Below are 21,505 nucleotides of genomic sequence, written 5' to 3'. Positions count from 1 at the left end.
TACTCTATTTTGATTAAACAAAAACCTAATGAAAATTATCAAACTCAAAATCGCGATATTTCCCAGTTTACGTAAATGGATGAACTACTTTTCTTTCCCTCCTATACCTAGTACAGTGATTTGTTTGTACATTACGCCAGTATCATAGAACTCCAGTCGTGGAAAGGGGTAGTAAACGGTGTTGATCCGAAGGTATAGCCAGGTTAATATTAAAAATGTTAGTAAAAATAAAATGATGTCCCTGTACTTTTCTTTCGGTAGAGATATAGTCCAAGCTCACACAACTTAACAGTTTCAATACCAACTTTCTAGCTCTGATAATGATGTTGATGGAAAATGTCACTCATTTATTGCTATTCCCATTCAAATAGTCCGTGGTTGGATTCCCGGTGTTGAGCATGGAAAGGATTTATTTCTATGTGTGGGACTACTTGTCATATGCTGTTCTGTGTTTTTTAGCAGTGGATATGTGCCATGCTGACCATAGACTCCGAAACGTGTACCTAACTAGTGTTGGTTGACTTGTAAGCTAGTATGAAAGGGATATGTAAAAGAAGACAAAGACATAAAGAAAAATTAATTTTTCGGATTTTTTCTGTCGTCAAATTTAATTTTATTTAACTTTAGAATACAAAACATTTTCACATATATATTATTACCTTTTTGCTTCATAGTTATTTGTAATGCTGCAAGAGTAACATTCTCTATAGGAGTTTTTCGACCTGTGTAAAGTTGATAGATAACACACCTGAAGGTTTAATATATTTTCTAATTGAAATTTAGAGCATTTATTCTCGCCGCATCGAGTGTTGTGGCGTATGAAATCCTTTTAGCTACCGTAACGCCTGGATTGCTGGTTAGATATACGGTAAAGATCTGTCTGAAAGGAATCCCGACCGCTATGCAGCAGCTGTTGGCCGAGTATGCGGGCTATCCTGAAACAAAAGAAATTGTTCTGTGACACATGAAACTGATACCATTCAAACGGGTCTGCTAATTCCTGGCACTAGTTTCTGCTGCGGTATGTTGTTCTCAGTGCCAGAATAGGTGCTCTGGCGCATGTGAGAGACATTTGACGATTTTATCTCTCAAGATGATTCAGCGTTTGAATTTTGATGACTTTACATATTTTAATGCCTAAATTTGTTAAAATTAACATTGATTTTACTTTGCTTTAAGGATGATTAAAGTGGTGATTTTTAGATCGCAATATGAACTTCAAGAGGCTTTATTAAACATAATAAAATAATATAAAATGGAATGTAACTTAAGAAATAGAGCCCGTATTTTCATGCATTATCAAATCTTAAAATATTAGGCTCTGAGGATGGTGTGATGAAGCACCGAAACAGCTGTAAGCCGCACAGACTTACATAATTAACACGAGTAAGTCCGCTAGTTAATCAATTACTTAAAATATGCTTGCATTCATGCACTATCATATGAGGGGGTCAGAAGCAAAGGGGTACAAGTGATATTTCTATAAAAATTAGTTAGGGTTAGTGTCCTGCAATGTTAGAACATGAGGGAGGCAACCAAGACATTAACAACTTTATCTTATTTCATTTTTTTTTTTTTGTGTAAATGTATTTGTATTTATTTTTGCCAATAATTGTAACATAAAATATAATTTAAACCGATAAAACTTTAACTCACCCCTGAAAGAGTAGAACTTGTGCTCAGGGGCGGAAGTATATAATACAGTTTGTCTTAAATATGTGTACTACATAATAAGAATATATAAATTTATATTTACAATTTTTCATTATTTATAAAATCCATACATAATTTTTTTAATTGAATATTAGAACTATTAGAATTGATAAGATTAGGATATTTAAATATAAATTTCTTACATATTCTTGAGCCTAAATTACTGCTATACTTAAATACTGTAGCAGTGTTGCATTTTGGTTCAAACAGTCTTAAAGAATTCATACCTTTTATTTCATAACTATGAGAATACAATTAAAAATCATTTCGATTTTTATGTATGAATTTTATTAATAGAATAAAAGAAATATGTCTTATTTTAAGAACATTAAAGACTAAAACTAATTTTTGAGATGGAAAATCAGTAGGTTTATGAAGACATATTTTAATTATTTTCTTCTGTAATAAATAAAGTGGATTAAAATTGGATTTAAATGAGCTACATCATCCTATAATTCCATACATAATTACCGATTGAAATAAAGTTAAATATATTGTGCGTAATAAACCTTTTGACAAGAAATTCCTCAATAAAACAAAATAATATACTAGTTTACGTAATTTATTACAAAGGTAATTAATGTGTTGGTTCCATTTTAAATGATTATCGGAAATTATGCCTAAATACTTAACTTCAGAGGACTCTATAATAATCGGACATTTACACTGTATAAGACAACAATCAGAGTTATGTAATTTAATACTTAATATAGATGTAGGAGGTTTGTTACATTTTTCAGATAATGAGAATGCAAGGTATTTTATTTCATTATCCTAATTCCTATATAGACGTTACACGTAATGATAAGTATTTTCTCAAATCCACTATAACTTTTTAATACAGTATTTCAATTTGTAAGGTCACTATGACCGATTTATCATCCTTCTGGAGGTAGGAAATAAGTAAGTCACCGAAGGTGTGAAATGAAAACAAAAGTAGAATCCTTGTACAATTTTATTGCTATGACAACGTGCATTTATTTCTACTGAGCTACTACGTGTAGAACATTTTATAACGTGTTACTTTTCACCAGGTAACCAATGATATTCAAGAAGGGACAAGAGTTTGACAATAAATTCAGTTTCTAAAAGTCGCGGTTATGAAAGCTGCTGTTGCTGCAAGAAGCCTTTTAAACACATTTCACCGACATTCCTTCACGCCGATGTGAATTTATTGTCATAAAATTATTTTAAGAGGAATAATATAACCACATAACTTGCCGTAAAAGCGACTTGAAAAAAATAAGTACACCGAACTGATATAAATTTTTCGTGAGACTTTTAAGTGGATAACTTCCACATTAATAAGGTTTACGTTACACTTTTATTCCCGCCGGTTTCTTAACGCTGAATAAAAGAGAGGCCTGACTGCATAATCGGAAAATTAGAATACGCTTGATGGCAGTTAACTATTGATCATAATATATCCAACTAGACGTATAACTACTCTAAATTTTATGTGTCTTTGTCGTCCAGATCTTTCACACATCTTTTTGAATATAATTGGCAATTTTTAGACAGTAAAATATACAATAGTGACACTGTTTGCGTTTCCAGGCAACTGTTCCAGTCTGTAAACGAGGAATTAAATTTTGTGGCTTGTTTGAAGTTCCATTTGTTTTTGTTATTGTGAATAAAATTTTTGACTGGAATATTGCTCTATTCGTATATATTTTAACATATCATTATAACAGAATGCCTTAGAATGACAAGTTATAGTCCCGTCGCTCTAATTTCCGGCAGCCAATCACGTTGCAGGTCGGCTACATTTAAACGTGTGCGTCTTGTGATTCGCCGATGAAGATGTTATACATTTCTTAAGGCCGGATAACTTAAATACTTAATATAATCGCCCGCCATTTTGGCTCTTTCGTTGGCGTTCGCAGAAGGCACACGAGGACATTATTTGCCGCTCAATTATTTGCTGAATTACAGTGCGTTTGATTTATTATCATAGGAGCTACGACATGATAATGTTTAACGGTGTGGCAAATAGATCCCTCGTCTGGTAGCTCGGCAACGAAAGAAAAAAATGGTGAACGATACTACCTACCTAGACATTATAGAGCATGACCTTCCTAAGACGTAAGCAAGGAGGAGGAGTCACGCCGGGAATAACAGCGTCGCGACTATAGTTCATATTTTATTATTAAAAGTTCCTGACAGCACCCTGGACATGAAATCCTCTACTATACTGAAGTCATCGATTTGTATAATTAATCATTATTTATATTCTTTACAAAGTGTAATTTGTTTTCTAGCCTAAATTGTGTGTTGCATTTCCAATAAATTTTTGAATGATAGCCTACCTATCTATGGTTTCTATTAAAGAAAAAAATTGAATTAAATATAGATATTCATTTAGGCTCGATTAGGAGACCGATTAGTAAACCCTGGTTGGGACGGCTATCAAATACCTGTTGATTATTATTATTATTATTATTATTATTATTATTATTATTATTATTACTACTACTACTACTACTACTAGCCGTACCCGTGCGCTCCGCTGCACCTGTTAGAAATAAATATAAAGTAATTACATAATTAAAATAGGACATTTGATCCAGGGAACATTCGTGTTTGATATAAGGATAAATCGTTTATTATGTTACTTAATTTAAATTGTATTTGCATAATTAAAATGCGATCATTTTGATCCAGAGACCACTCATTTGGTCATAAAAATTATTTTAGGAAATAAAGGAAACGAATATACAGAATAGCCTATCAAGTTTTCTGTGCATAAGAAGCTATTTTAATCTTACCTGTCCTCAATTCACTCAGGAGTTACTGTAATAACATTATAGCATTATGTCCATCTAGAGAAACCACACTTTCCAATGGTGAATTAATAATTAATTATACAAATCGGTTAATTTAGCTTCCGATATTACTTCATACAAACACAGAAACATTCTCTGTAGGCTATCTTTCATAGCTTTCGATTGTTGCTGTCCAAGGCCCCTTATAGACGAAGTCATTTGTTTTTTAATTCATTACACGGCCTTAGATGGCAGTTATTTTAATTTTAAAACGCATTTATCTCATTAAATATCAGTCCTATCAAAATTTTTCATGGGATAAAACTTATCGGAAATTATTTGTAAAGAAACTTTTGTTATGTAATATTTTTCACAAAAATCAATAATAATCGAGATATTTCGATTTATTTAATTCAGGCCCCCTTATAACCCCTCTTTTCAATAATGTATTTTGAATGCCATGTAGCCTAAAATCTAAGTTACAACGAACTTAATTTATATTCCAATTTTCATATAAATCGGTTCAGCCATTATCGCGTGAAAAGGTAACAAACATACAGACAGACAGACAGACAGACGTACAAACAAAAATTTCAAAAAATCGATTTTCGATTTCAGGGTGGTTAATTGTATATTTAGGACCAATTATTTTTGGAAAATCGAAAATTACCAGAAAAATTTCGGCTACAGATTTATTATTAGTATAGATTATTCCCTGGCATACTTCACCTTCCGTCTGCATTTCAACATGTATGGCGAGAATAAGATAGGCGCTAATAATAATAATAATAATAATAATAATAATAATAATAATAATATATATATACAGAGTGTTTCACGGAGATTTATCGTCACTTACGAAGCTTATTTTCGAGGACATTTTGAGCAGAAAATGTCATATAAACATTTGTCCTAACCTCAATATTTTCAGAACTACACTAATTTGAAGTTGTTTGTAAAATACCTTTATTTTTTAGATTTAAGGGTAAAAGAATATTACATATAAAGAATAAACTATTCAGGAGTATCATTTCTTTAATTAGCTAGTATTCTGAATCTAAAAATGTGTTGTGAATTCCATAGTTGCTTCGTACAGAATTTTTTTCTCCGATTTTTAACTATAAAATTACATTTTCTTAAGCATTTATCACACAACTGTTACAAAACACGCCGCACTTGTAAATTCTTCAAGACTGTACATTAGGATGGATAACTAAACTGTAAAGAATCAAGTTCCTAAAGTCGTATGATTTGTAACAATTTTTGTGCTAAATGCGTAAGAGTGATGTAATTTTTATTTAAAAATTTGAAAACAAAATCTGTACAACACAATTAACAACATAATTTTAGCGTGGAGTAACGGCTAGCGCGTCTGGCCGCGAAACCAGGTGGACCGGGTTCGATTCCCGGTCGGGGCAAGTTACCTGGTTGAGGTTTTTCCGGGGTTTTCCCTCAACCCAATACGAGCAAATGCTGGGTAACTTTCGGTGCTGGACCCCGGACTCATTTCACCGGCATTATCACCTTCATCTCATTCAGAAGCTAAATAACCTGAGATGTTAATAAAGCGTCGTAAAATAACCTACTAAAAAATATTTTTAGCTTCAGAACACTAGCCAATTAAATAAATTATACTTCTGAATAGTTTATTATCTATTTGTAATATTTTTTTACCCTTAAAACCAAAGAAAAAAGGTATTTTACTAACAAGTTCAAATTAGTGTAACTCTGAAAATAGTGAGATTAGGACAAATGCTTATATGACATTTTTTGCTCAGTAGGCTATGGCTTTGAAAATAAGATCCGTAAGTGACGGTAAATCCTCGTGAACCACTCTGTATAATAAAATCATGACAGAAAAAGATATCAAATGATAGACAACATTAAGAATTAAGGGGAGAGGATGGTATTTTTTGGTGAAAAATGAGTAAATTTTCAAAAAAAAAAATCATTAAAATATCCTGTGATATATGTGGAATGCATAGCATAACATTTTGTGGGTATTTGTGCCCTTATCGGATGTTGAGTCGCCATTTTTAAACTTCCTGCATTATTGATTTTTAAATCATTCGCCCACTTTTATTGTTGTTTCCGGTAAATTAAATTTTCAAAAGAAATTTTTTTTTTCTCTTTAAAATACCCTTTGATATATGTGGAATGCATTGCATAACATTTTGTGGGTATTTGTACCCTTATCGTATGTTGAGACGTTATTTTTAAACTTCCTGCGCTATGGATTTTTAAACCACACGCCCGCTTTTATCGGTTTCCAGTAACTTCAATTTTTTTGCTACATTGCCAGACAAAAATGGATATAATTTCTGAACTATTAAAGATACATGCATGAAATTTAGAACACATTATTTAGACTATTAGGATACTTTTCTCTGTAACAGAATTTTGTTAATTGATTTCATTTTAAAAATACGTCCTTTTGTTTGCAAGGAAGGAAATCAGAAAATTGTTATTAAATTTTAATTGCTTATTTTACAAACGTAGGGACTAATATCAAAATTCTGTTACAGACAGTTTGTAGAACATGCTTTTGCAACTGCATTGCAAAAAACTGTTTAAATCTATCTTTAAAAACGGTTTAAATATATCGGTTTTAGTACAATCCTGCATTGGGCATATTTTTTTTTCAAATTTGGGCACCCAAATAATTTTTTTTTCAAAACATTTTTATTTGGTTGAGTTGCCACAGCTATGAGCTCTCTACATACAAAAAATTAATATTTTACACCAAATAGGAAAAAAGTTTTAAAAAATATCATCCTCTCCCCTTCAGGTGCATGGATCATATGCGGAGACTAAGAGGAAGGCGGAAAATTGGGGAGATTGGAGAATCCTCGCTGCACAGAGATATACAGACGAATGGTATGCGCAGCAAATTTTTCGGTATCAGAGATGCTAGAAACGTGTATTTCCGCGAAAAGTTAAAAATCGACATTTGACAGCATTGCAATTCCTTCTCTTGATACTCTCTATGTAACATAATAAGAAAGGAATAAAAGTTTACCACTATCTAATTTATATGGCTAAGAGGGCACGAGAGAATGGAGAAGATCAGCATCGTGCACGAAATGTCTATTACCTGGAGACAATAGAAACCACACTGACTGCTGTGCTATTCTTATGTACCGATAGGGAGAAAGACGTGGACTGTAATGACTTGTTAAATTGAAAGTTTTGTAACGAATGTGATTTAATTGGACCTCCTGTATACCAGCACGAATTAGGCGCTGCTAAGGAGGCTTTCGTTACAGGAGGGTCATTCTAAGGCTAATTGTCAGAAATTTTCACGGCTTTGTTGTTAGAATTTCTGGTATTGGGGTACTAGCAACTAATTAAGTTTGGAGTGAAGTTGTACACAATTTCATATTTAAAAATAATTAGCGATTTGATGCCACCGGTAAGTAGACTGAATAAAATTAGAAGGGCTCCATGTAGAGGCGTCTATCGGACGTTTCTTGAACAAAGAACAACATGAGACAGGGATATTGGGATCAACATTTCTCTTCCGTCTCTTCTGTAACTAGAGTGTGAATTCATCGTACAACAGAAGTAATTTATTTATTGTACGTATGACCAGTGTTTTATGAGAAAAAAGCCACCGGCGTGGCTCAGTCGGTTAAGGCGCTTGTCGGCCGGTCTGAAGTTGCGTTCGGGCGCGGATTCGATCCCCCCTTGGGCTGATTACCTGGTTGGGTTTTTTCCGAGGTTTTCCCCAACCGTAATGTGAATGCAAGGTAATCTATGGCGAATCCTCGGCCTCATCTCGCCAAATATCATCTCCCTATCACCAATCTCATCGACGCTAAATAACCTTGTAGTTGATACAGCATTGTTAAATAACCAACTAAAATAAAAATTAAGGTTAAACCAAGATAAATTATTTATTTACTTATTTATTTATTCTAACAGAGTTAAGGCTATGATGCCTTCTCTTCTACTCTAAAACGGAAGTGACGTATGCATATAATTTTAATAATAATAATCATAATAAATAATAACAATAATAATAGCATATCGTTGGCTTACTTTTACAGCTATTCCATTTGACTCCTATTTTGTTCTAATATACAGGTTGATTAAAAAATCTGGAACCATAATTTCCCATATACTTGATTTTCGGTTACTATAGGTATTACCAATAGGCCTATTTGTAAGACCAAGTGGTATATCAGTGACACATTCGATTCTAGCCCTCAAAAGCCGCCATTTTGGATGCAACTTTGAAATTTTAAATGAAAAGGGGGGTCATGTAGGTACTCAAAATCATGTGGAATTTTCTGAAAAAGAAAAGAGAAACAGTGGTGCAAATCTGTTTTGAGATATCTCTAATCGTTTTCAAGTTATTTAAAGATAACTATCATGATGATACAAACATTAATTACTGCATCTAGAGATATTTTGTAACATGGTACAGTACTAAGGAGGATTTGGAAAAGGTGTTTTATGCAATTCTGGTGATTAACCTTTCCTGCTTTACTGTATGGTTAACCTGTAACAGTTTCAATGCATTGACAAGAGTGCAATCTGTTCTGTGATATCTCTAATCGTTTTCATTTCATTAAATGATAACTGTCATAATGACACAAAAAGAAAATTCTACAAAATATGCTAAATATGTTGTCCATTTTCGACGATGCACATTTTCCAGACAGAGAGTACATTTTGTAGCATTTCCGAGGTGACTTTAGAACAGGCTTCAATGATACGGTTCTTAAGGTTCCACATTCTCAATTCTCTCTTCATATACCAAGCTCTTTATGTAACCCCAGAAGAAAAAATCAAGGAGTGTTAAATCTGGAGATCTGGCCGGCCATTCTACTGGTCCACGCCAACCAATCCAATATCCAGGAACTGTTCGTCCAATAGTTTCGAACAGCAAGGCCATAATGGAGTGGAGCGCCATCTTGTTGAAAAAAGATGGGAATTCACCTCCTTCGTTTAGTAAATCAGGAAATATTTTTTCTTACAACATGTTCAAATAAGAAATATCACTCTGGTTCTCTTCAATAAAATGCTATCCAACAATACGATTTCCCAAAATTCCACACCAAACCATAATTTTACCAGCACCTTTCAACATTTCTGTGGCCTAACCCACTAGAATGAAGAATATTATCAATTCTTTCCTCTTTCGATAATGGCATTACGAAAATCAAGAAATTTGTTATAGGAAAGGTTCAAATTATCACAACAATGCATTGGAACTGTCACAGATTAACCAGATAATAAAGCAGGAAAAGTTAATTACCAGAATTGCATAAAAATACCTTTTCCAAAGCCTCCTTAGTACTGTACCATTTTACAAAATATCTGCAGATACGATAACTAATGTTTGTGTCATTATGACAGTTATCTTTAAATAACTTGAAAACGAGTAGAGTTATCTCAAAACAGATTGCACTATTGTTTTTTTTTCTTCAGAAAATTTCACAAGATTTTGAGTACAGCATATCATATTTTAGTTTTTTTCTTTTTTTTTTAGGTTGAAGATGTGAATAACTATTTCCTTAAAAGAAAAATGTGGGGAATTTGTGACTGCAGACAAACACTACTTTAAACAACTCGTATAACACAGGTTAATAACCATTATGAAATAAATATGCATGCTATGAATAATCAAATATATGATATATTTGGTCACAGCACTTCTTTACATGTAATGGTGCACCTCACATTTCTGTATCCGGTGCCACCATTAACATATTATACAGTAACACATTATTTGCAGTACACGTCTACACACATACTCCCAATTACGCTATGTACCTTTTTTGTTACTTGGTCAATCTCCCCTTCAGTATTTCTCCTACATTTCATTTGCTGTTCTCTATTTGATCATTAATCCTAATGTATCTAATATTATATACGCCTTTCAAACCCCCTCTAACTGCTATTCACTAAAATCTCAATTTCACTTTTTCTCTATAAATTATCGTATTGAATTATTTGTCCTATTTGTACTTTGACCTTTTCTCCTATCTTTCTCTTATATTCATTTACTGTTCCAACGTTCAAATGTTAGTACTAATTTTATGCTGTCACTTGTTCACTTCTCTTAACCCATTTTCACTATTTTCACTCATTCCTATTTGCGCTCACTTTCATTTTCTCACTCTTCCACTTACACCTAATCCTTTCTCACTATTCTCACTTCCTATAAATACTTATATTTATCTCTACACATCAGCTTATACACTTTCTCTCTCCCCTATACTTCTCGATCTTTTCCAGTTTCACTTTACTAGCACTTTTTGATCGCATCCCCACATTTTTTAATCATATCTAATATCTCTGCTATATCCTCAGCTGTCGCAGGTTCTGACCTTTCTTTACTTTTCGTCTCTGCATTATTTCTATCTCTGTCTTTCTATTTATTTCTTCTTCTGTTCGCCCCCCACGCTTTCACTTTCACATCCTAGATTTCCACTTACACTCGCACCCTTAATCTTTTCACTACTTTCTTCCCTATCACTTCCTGCCTCTTGATTTCTCTTTTTATCCCCACTCGCCTTTTTTCTAGCGCCCGTGTTTCTTGTTCCGTTATTGTCAGCATTCCTTCTGGAGTGCGCTGCCATCGTAGTATGCATGCTATGAATAATGAAATATATGTTTAAAAATATGCGCGAAGTTACGGATCGATATTGACGCCGGTCATGCAAGCGCATCTGATTCGCGTGTTCCCGAGCCGGAAGCCAAGTTGAACGTTCTGTACAAAATGAATGGTAGACCTATGCACGTAGAATAGACTGCTTTAACTTTATAATTTATAAATTATGTATGCAATCCACAAAATGGAAGACTCTCTTCTTATCTGGATGCACAGTAAAATATTTATTTTGAATAACAGTTAAAAAAATAAACTATGAATGGTGTTATCACCCGCATCATGATAAAAGAGTAAATGATTACCTGACTTGAAAAAGTGTGTCGTGACACTTTTTATGCGTAAGTGTGCGTACATTTGTGCTCTTTACCCAACTCTTTTCCTTTCTTCTCTTAAGTGGAATATTACGACCATTTAAAAGAGCCATAGTGCCTTCAGAAGAACTGTCATGCCTGTTCTGTGACAGTGAAATTTACAAAGAAAAGGTCAGCGTGAAAAGGCGATAGCAATTCTTACAAGAATGTTAATCTGAAGTCCCTCGTAGCGGTGTTCAAATAGAGCCCGGGCTTTTAGGTCCAATAAAACTCCGTTTTATGTTATCGTATATCCGAAGTACGCCTTTATAACAGTTTTATTCCTGGCGTTTACGAACAGTTTTTAAAATATGAAAGTTGACTTCAATTATTTTAAACAGATAAAGTTAGTTACTTATCGGTTACTCTGTTACGTCTAGTACACTTAGCTCCAGTTGAACTAGTTATACAGTACAGTTTTTAGTAGGTTATTTTACGACGCTATATCAACATCTAAGGTTATTTGGAGTCTGAATGAAATGACGGTGATAATGCCGGTGAAATGAGTCTGGAGTCCAGCACCGAAAGTTACCCAGCATTTGCTTATATTGGGTTGAGGGAAAACCCCGGAAAAACCCCATCCAGGTAAGGCCCGTAACACACTTGCAGAGTTTTCGCTAACAAGAAATGTGTTGCGAGAAAATTAAAAAATTGATAAAATGGATTCAAATGGACGTCCACACACTGGAAGAAATTCTCGCTATAGGCAAAAACCTCGCGCGAGTTTCTCGCTGGAATCGGTAGCTCAGCGAATTTTCTTGACACATTTATCAAAGATGTTTGACATTTATACTCTTAATGACGATTGAATGTAGAAAAAGATACCACAGGTGGCGATGAATTGTATTGTTTTTATTTGAAAATGAGGAAAGATGGCTGATAATTGCAATCAGAAACTTATCGAACTTGTACGATGTCACCCGTAGGCCTGTTTATATGATACACGGGATGAAAACTATAAAAACACGAAACTTAAAGAAGAAATCTGGAGACAAATATCAGATTATCTGAAAATAAATTGGGTTATATTTTATTTTGATGAGATTTATTGAGATTATTAGTATTGATTAAACATTTGAAATAATGTATCTATATGTCTTAACAGTTTACGTAATTTTAATCACAGTATAGCAAATAATTCTCTATCATATCATGAATGGCAAAAAAAAAAAACTGTGGTCCATTGAACCTGAAATAACGCCTAAACGTATCATCATTCAAATCGAAACCAGTATCCAAAACTCGCCCTTATTTTCGTAAGATACAATGTGATTTTCAGATATTTTTGGCTTTAATTTTAGGCCTACTTTTTCTTTTCATTGACAATATATGTTCATGCAATTCCATTTCCTCATCATCTGAATACTCAGATTCAACATGCGTTCGCACGTAATTTGTAAAGTACAACAATATACGTAAATACATAACCTATAATATTTCCCCCAACAAGTGATTACTATAATCAGAAAAATGCTTTCTGCATGAAGGCAGTGCATAGATGATCATAGCGAGGTGTGAACTGTGATAGCGAGAACTCGCCAAGTGTGTGGAGGAAGCCTCTCTCTTTCTCGCAACACATATCTTGCTAGCGAAAACTCTTCAAGGCCCAATTGTATAAAACTCCCTCACTAAAGATCAACTTTGATCGAAGATCGAAAAGTGAACCGAGTTCAGACACTTCTTCTATTGTATAAAACTTTTCTGCGATCAAATTGCCTTGGTTCAAATGCAATCTAAGTTCACGTGAAAAGGATTTGGCAACATCGCATAAACAGGTGATTTACGTGATGCGCGGACAGGTTTCTTCAGTGTTGCCAATCTAGCGACTTTAACTCTTTTTCAACAACAATTTCTTTTAACTTTTATATTGCTTAAATAGGGATTTAGTGACCTTTTTAGCACCCCAATAGTGACAAAATTTAATCTTTCTTTGTTGATAATGAGAAATCTAGCGACTTTACAACTACTTTTTGTGCGACTTTCCGTACACTCTGTTGGAGACACTGGTTTTTTGTGCAATGTAAATAATGGCGGACAATAAGAAGAAGGTTGACTGTTCTCCGAGTTGTTATCATGTTATGGTGTTTGATACTGCTAAACATAATAAAGCTTTATAAAACGACAATTTTCGTTTAGTAATACAGTTAATTGAACATTTATGAATGTACCTATCATATCCATTAATAATTAATGGTTGTTATAAACATAATATAATTATAGGTTATGTTATTTGATACTGCTGAACACGATAGAGCCTTATAAAATATAAGATTGTTTGTGTATTAAGGCAAGAAATTGAAAGAAATATATATAAATGTACCTATCATATCTATTAACAATAATAATGGATATTTTATTTGCATAATCTGTCACTCGTATATTTCAAACAGAAAATAAATAACTGAACTTGGATCATCTAACTTAATCGGAGAAATTTCTTCAGTCGAAGTTGACTTTAGTTTGAGACAAATTAATCTCAGATTAAACTTTATACAACACAAAATTCCAAGTTCAGCTGAAACAAGGACCAATTTAACCTCTGATCTAAGATTAAAAGGTTTATACAATCGGGCCCAAGTGTGTTACGGGCCTAACCTCGACAGGGATTCGAACCTGGACCACCTGGTTTCGCGGCCAGACGCGCTAACCGTTACTCTACAGGTGTGGACACAATACAGTTTCTATTAAAAATTTAATTACACTTGCATATGCAATGTAATCGATGTGTGTGTGTGTGTGTAGGTCGGTAGGTACTATAGGTAAATTGACTGTAGACAGTTTTCAGAGCCGTTCTCAAACTGCGTGCTCCATTTTAATTTGAGCGGACATCACTGAGATGTCTGTAATACTTTAAACCCTACTTTTTTCTCCCGCCCTTTCCTGTAAAGCCAAATCTGCCCATGTATAGCTCAGCGATAGCAATCTCCTGTCCTGCGTGTTGATTTGCTGAATGGATTATTAAAGTCAACCCGCTGCTATCTCCCCCGCCATCTCCAAGGAGGACGGGAGAGTCCCGTCCTCGTCCCTCTGAACCGAGCTTAGCTCAGGACTGGACAAGGCTGCCATCCCCTCGTTCTTATCCAACATCGCTGAACTTTCGCGTAAACCGAAGTCCGTTCATTTTTCTGCTAACCCAACTTCTTAACGTGACTGCTTCGGTAACTGTATTGCCACTTCGGAGACAAAGCTAGATAACATTTTGCTATAAAAAGATCTATAATTACTGTTTTTTATTCCAATAACCAACAATCTATGTAAAATATATTCTTCAAATGATATGAAATTCAGTTATACATCAATATGACTGAAATACACGAGAAAAGCTTAAACCATCTGTGACTAAATTATACCGTACTTCAGTAACAGCATTTCAACTTCGCTGAGTTAATACACATCTTACATTTATGTAAAATACAGATTGTCCCAAATTGATTTATTTATTAGGTTATTTTACGACGCTTTATCAACATCTTAGGTTATTTAGCGTCTGAATGAGATGAAGGTGATAATACCGGTGAAATGAGTCCGGGGTCCAGCACCGAAAGTTACCCAGCATTTGCTCATAATGGGTTGAGGGAAAACCCCGGAAAAAACCTCAACCAGGTAACTTGCCCCGAACGGGAATCGAACCCGGGCCACCTGGTTTCGCGGCTGACGCCCTAACCGTTACTCCGAAGATTTCAGACTCCCACATTGATGTAGGCCTATACACTCTTTGATGGTATGACTTTTTGATTTTACGGTAACATTTAAGGCCCATTCACAATGAAAATTAAACATAACCGTAACATAAACACAGAAGTTTGCGGCCAGGCTACCAAATGGGATCATTCACAATGATTCACATAAACATTGACATTAACATTGCCGTTAGACGTTAACATGGAAGTTTGCGAACTCCAAACTTTCATGCTTATGCTTACGTGATTTGCAAACAGTACACAATCGTGGAGTGCTGAAGTATACGACAGAATATGAGGAAATGACGTCGTTGTTATGTTTCCATGGTTACCAAGTATCTTTCAGGTTATGTTTATGTTCCCATCGTGAATGATGGTATGACTTTTTGATTTTACGGTAACATTTAAGGCCCATTCACAATGAAAATTAAACATAACCGTAACATAAACACAGAAGTTTGCGGCCAGGCTACCAAATGGGATCATTCACAATGATTCACATAAACATTGACATTAACATTGCCGTTAGACGTTAACATGGAAGTTTGCGAACTCCAAACTTTCATGCTTATGCTTACGTGATTTGCAAACAGTACACAATCGTGGAGTGCTGAAGTATACGACAGAATATGAGGAAATGACGTCGTTGTTATGTTTCCATGGTTACCAAGTATCTTTCAGGTTATGTTTATGTTCCCATCGTGAATGATGGTATGACTTTTTGATTTTACGGTAACATTTAAGGCCCATTCACAATGAAAATTAAACATAACCGTAACATAAACACAGAAGTTTGCGGCCAGGTTATCAAATGGGATCATTCACAATGATTCACATAAACACTGACATTAACATTGCCGTTAGACGTTAACATGAAAGCACAGTCTAGTATATACAGTCTCGAAGCTCAATACGTAGTAAATATGCAAACATTAGATAGGTGCTCACCACTAGGATCGCTAATATCGCCTCATTACAGGCAATGCAAAATAGTACCGTCAGAATCTATTGTTTCTAGCACCCTCAAAACTCAAGCTTCGTGACTGTATGTAATAGACTGTGATGAAAGTTTGCTAACTCCAAACTTTCATGCTTATGATACGTGATTTGCAAACAGAACACAATCGTGGAGCGCTGAAGTATACGACAGAATATGAGGAAATGACCTCGTTGTTATGTTTCCATGGTTACCAAGTATCTTTCAGGTTATGTTTATGTTCCCATTGTGAATGATGGTATGACTTTTTGATTTTACGGTAACATTAAAGGCCCATTCTCAATAAAATTAAACATAACCGTAACATAAACACAGAAGTTTGCGCCCAGGTTACCAAATGGGATCATTCACAATGATTCACATAAACATTGACATTAACATTGCCGTTAGACGTTAGCATGAAAGTTTGCAAACTCCAAACTTTCATGCTTATGCTTACGTGGTTTGCAAACAGTACACAATCGTGGAGCGCTGAAGTATACGACAGAATATGAGGAAATGGCGTCGTTGTTATGTTTCTATGGTTACCAAGTATCTTTCAGGTTATGTTTATGTTTCCATTGTGAATGATGGTATGACTTTTTGATTTTATGGTAACATTTAAGGCTCATTCACAATGAAAATTAAACATAATCGTAACATAAACACAGAAGTTTGCGCCCAAGTTACCAAATAGGATCATTCACAATGATTCACATAAACACTGACATAAACATTGCCGTTAGACATTAACATGAAATAAATTGGCCTACTCAAGACTCACTAAATTATATCCGCTCCTCAACAAGAAATCATCTCTAAAGCTACAAAATTGCATGCTGCTTTACACATCTCTATTACGACCTCTACTGCTTTATGTCTGTCCTGTCTGGGGAGGAGCTGCAATAAGTGAAATTAAACACATCCAGTCATTTCAAAATAAAGTCCTACGAATTTCACTCAATTCTCCTTGGTTTGTCCGAAACAGCCAACTACACAGAGAAACTGGTATTGCCACAATCCAACAGTTTATTCATTCACAAGCTAAGAAGTTCTATAACAACCTAGAAAATGTTCCAGGCGCCATCCACTACTCTCTCGGAAGGAAGTCCACATTTCCCACCAGAATCAAGAGCCGACTTCCAATGGACCTCATATTATAATCAAAACTTATCACACCAACCTATGTAAATAATTATTTATTAACAATTATTTTGTTCATTGAGGAGCCCAATCTAGGCTGCCCTCAATTCAGTGTCATGTATTATATTTACATATTTAGACATGAACTGTATAGCGTTAAATGCGCTGATCGATCAATAAATTATTGAAAAAAAATGAAAGTTTGCAAACTCCAAACTTTCATGCTCATGTTTACGTGATTTGCAAACAGTACACAATCGTGGAGCGCTGAAGTATACGACAGAATATGAGGAAATGGCGTCGTTGTTATGTTTCCATGGTTACCAAGTATCTTGTCGGTTATGTTTATGTTCCCATCGTGAATGTTCTTGATTTTACCGTAACGTTTACATTTTTAATGTGAATGAGTCCTAATACCATGCTGGATTTGCGACATTAAACGTTAGTAAGAACGGATCCCAGATATTATAAATAAAAGCAAGTACCGGGGTCACAATAAACCGATCTGAAGCGGAAGTAGCGAGCATGTGTGTTGCTTCCTGTGAACTGTGTACTCTTCCTACGGCTTCCTCTATAAACCCAGTCACCCATGCATCTGCTTCTCACCTCCGGAGGAGGCGCCTGCAGGTGATGAGATCTGTGGGACAGGAAGGAGCTCTCCGCGGGGGGCGGCTGAATATTGTTTGTTCGGTAATTGCTGTGAGCGCACTTACCACTTTGATTAGCGCACTACATCTTAATTGGTGCCTACCGCCCCCATCGTCCGCCGCTATACCAGAAAATGATTAATGCGTTTTGCGAGCCGGCAATGGAATGCAAAAGAGCTGGACGAGACTTCTTTGTGTGGCTTCTTTCCATTCAGTGTACTCCTCCATTTAATTGTGATTGCACATCCACTGAATGACGATTGTATTTAATTGCTGATGATGAGGTGGTGATAATCTTCAAATTATGAGGAAGTGAGGAGCATTATAATAACACACAATAATCTGTTTCGTGTCTTTAGAAAACTCACCAAACTGTCTGACTTCAAGCTTAACTGTATAAACATCAGTTTCTTTTGTTTGCTATTCTTCACTAATACCACTCGTCCTGTGTTGTCTTGTGGGTACCTGGTTGGTCCTTGGATTCGAGGTTCAGGCATTTAAACCAGGCCGAGAGCGTTGCTCACAAAAGAACCCTATCCCTGAATGAATGAATATTTATGAAGAACTACAAATGGGTTTTCACCCTATGGTAGTTACAGGAAAAAAAAAAATATATATATATATATATATATATATATATAATTTGAACTGGTAATGGAAATTACGGGAAAACGGCTGAACGGATTTTAATAAATGACCCCTCATTTTGAAGCTTGGAACTCAAAGTTTTTCAGAAAAATACTAGTTTTCAGTGAAATGTCAATTTTTCAACATATTTTTCCTATTTTCCAAATTCTATCTGTCGTCAGTTTTGAGAACTAGTTAATTGCATTTCAGAATAAAACAAAACACACACTACAGTAAACAATATTACATGAAGGCCATGATCTGCAAGAATGCTGACATACTCGTATTTAGAGCTCAAATTAAATTGGTTATTAAAAACTTAACTTACTAAAAATAATTTACAGGTTCGATTCTGTGGTGTGTAATTTTCTGGGTACAGCTGTGTATTGGACATTAAAACCTACAAAACTTGAGGTGGTTTGATGATACTATTACCATTAGAAATGAAATATTATTGTAGTTAATGCCGTGATGTCACTATTTTTCATTAATTATACATATTAATGCTATATTGATGATATGAAAGTGAAACGTTTTGGGGTTATATAAGTAGATGTAGAGAATAACTTAAATTAGATTTTGATTTCTATATTTTACTGATTGGCGGCTATATAGTATATATAGTATATGTTACTGAAAGCTATAAATCTTACGTAAGATAATAATATTATTAAAATAAAATATTTTTATAGTTATTAATCAAGTGGGACTGGGTCTATTTCATATATTTAATGGCGGTGTGGTGTAGATATTTATATGTGTGGTTCTCTTCAGTATTGGCTCGAGAGAGAGTATCTTTCATTATTATGGAAGCAAATAACTTTCAGAATGTCTGGTATTCTTGATTGAAAATAAATCTGAAAAATGTTTATTTGAACGTCTAATGAACTTAGTTTGCAGCATTTGCTGCATAAGCCACTAGTAACGATATAAAGAAAATACATACTGACAGAAAATCTAAACAAACACAGAGTAGCAATATAAACAAAACAAGTCAACGACAGCAAAAAAGAGTACAAACGCGAGAATATTAGTATGGAATAGTTCGAAATGGAAACAACCGAAAATTTAAAGTTTTGAGAAACCTGCATTTTAAAGCTTCATGTTGCTGTGAAAAATCAAAGAATCGTTGAAATTACTCCAAATTCAGTTAATGATGTTTATTAAGTTTCAAATTAGTGTGTTAATTGGATTTTTCACAGTAACATGAAGCTTTAAAATGCAGTGTTCTCAAAACTTTAAAATTTGAGTTGCTTCCCTTTAGAACTGGCCTGTCTACAATCAAAGGTCATAGAGAGATTTTGTGCAATTATTATATCGATACAATACAATAAGAACTAAAAAAAATGGCTTATTTACTTACTTACAGGCTTTTAAGGAACCCGGAGGTTCATTGCCGCCCTCACATAAGCCCGCCATTGGTCCCTATCCTGAGCAAGATTAATCCAGTCTCTATCATCATATCCCACCTCCCTCAAATCCATTTTAATATTGTCCTCCCATCTACGTCTCGGTCTCGCCAAAGGTCTTTTTCCCTTCGCCCTCTCAACTAACACTCTATATGCATTTCTGGATTCGCCCATACGTGCTACATGCCCTGCCCATCTCAAACGTCTGGATTTAATGTTCCTAATTATGTCAGGTGAAGTATGAAATGCGTGCAGTTCTGTGTTGTGTAACTTTCTCCATTCTCCTGTAACTTCATCCCTCTTAGGCCCGAATATTTTCCTAAGCACCTTATTCTCAAACACCCTTAACCTCTGTTCCTCTCTCAAAGTGAGAGTCCAAGTTTCACAACCATACAGAACAACCGGTAATATAACTGTGTTATAAATTCTAACTTTCAGATTTTTTGACAGCAGACTGGATGATAAAAGCTTCTCAACCGAATAATAACAGGTATTTCCCATATTTATTCTGTGTTTAATTTCCTCCCGAGTATCATTTATATTTGTTACTGTTTATATATTTGAAATTGGTGCTGGTTACGTGTTTTCAGACACAGGTAAGATAAACTTACGTTTAAGTGCTAATATGTGAAATGATTTCAGTTCTGTCAGCGTGGTATCAATTCGAGATTTAGTAATCATTTCCAGAAAGATTCGGAGTCATCTGACGCTTTAAATGCATATCAGAGAATAAATGAATAGGAAATTGACGTAGAGTGCGTTGCGTGTTGGCATGCCTCTATGTATGCGCTAACACCTCCATACGTCTCAACCTAAAATAAATTTAGCTCGTGTCAGAATTCTGCTTGAAGTGGCGTTCCATCGGTATATTATAACCCTGCCAATGCAGACAGGTGAGGAATTCGAGATATCATCTGCTTAAGTGTACTGCTCCCTGTGGAATACGATATTCCTCTTATTCTCTGAGCGGAAATGCAGGCGAAAATATGATTAGCAGCAGTATATTCCTACCAATATGTAAATGAATTTCTGTGGAAATGGATTGTATTACATTTCTAAATGTTATGCCAGCAAATGATATCTTTATTGTATTGCAGATTACATTAAAATTTTCATTTCCGCTTGAAAACTACTTGTCATTGAACCTGGCGAGACGTTAGTTAGAGCATCTGTTCTGTGCAAGAAGGAAATAAAGTTGAAGCAACTCTTTACTCAATTCTTTATTAGCATAAAATTATTTTTGGAATACAGTACTTAACAAAAGTTTAAGACCATGAGCAAATTTCATATAATTATTTCCTGGTCCTATATTTTTGTTTCTATTTCCCTCATGAATATTTTGTCAATTATTTGGACTGTGAGACATCTATCGACGCAAAGAAAGTAAAATTATGACATTTAGTTTTCGAGTTATGATTTTAATGAAATATTTTGTTACTGTAAAAAATGCTACATTTATAATTACGGAATAATTTATTCATGCTAAACCAACATGTTTATTGTAGTGATGAATTTTTTCAAGCAATTTGAGAAGTGTGAGAACACATTGGCACCAGAAAGAAAAATTTAAAAA

The 21,505-nt window shown here is 34.6% G+C and overlaps 1 long non-coding RNA gene across 1 annotated transcript in view; it reads right to left on the bottom strand.

Annotated features, from left to right (window-relative positions):
• Positions 1-606: 606 nt before the first annotated feature.
• The window catches only part of LOC138692586 (uncharacterized), a 302,932-nt gene continuing 282,033 nt past the window's right edge, over positions 607-21,505 (bottom strand). The window contains exon 3 of the long non-coding RNA XR_011330083.1: positions 607-935. This is a non-coding gene — a long non-coding RNA (uncharacterized lncRNA). The remainder of the gene's footprint in view (positions 936-21,505) is intronic.

This window comes from Periplaneta americana, chromosome 17 (genome assembly GCF_040183065.1).
Source record: "Periplaneta americana isolate PAMFEO1 chromosome 17, P.americana_PAMFEO1_priV1, whole genome shotgun sequence".
Lineage (NCBI taxonomy): Eukaryota > Metazoa > Arthropoda > Insecta > Blattodea > Blattidae > Periplaneta > Periplaneta americana.
Note: the sequence above shows the minus strand (reverse complement) of the source record. Positions and strands in the feature narration are given on the sequence as shown.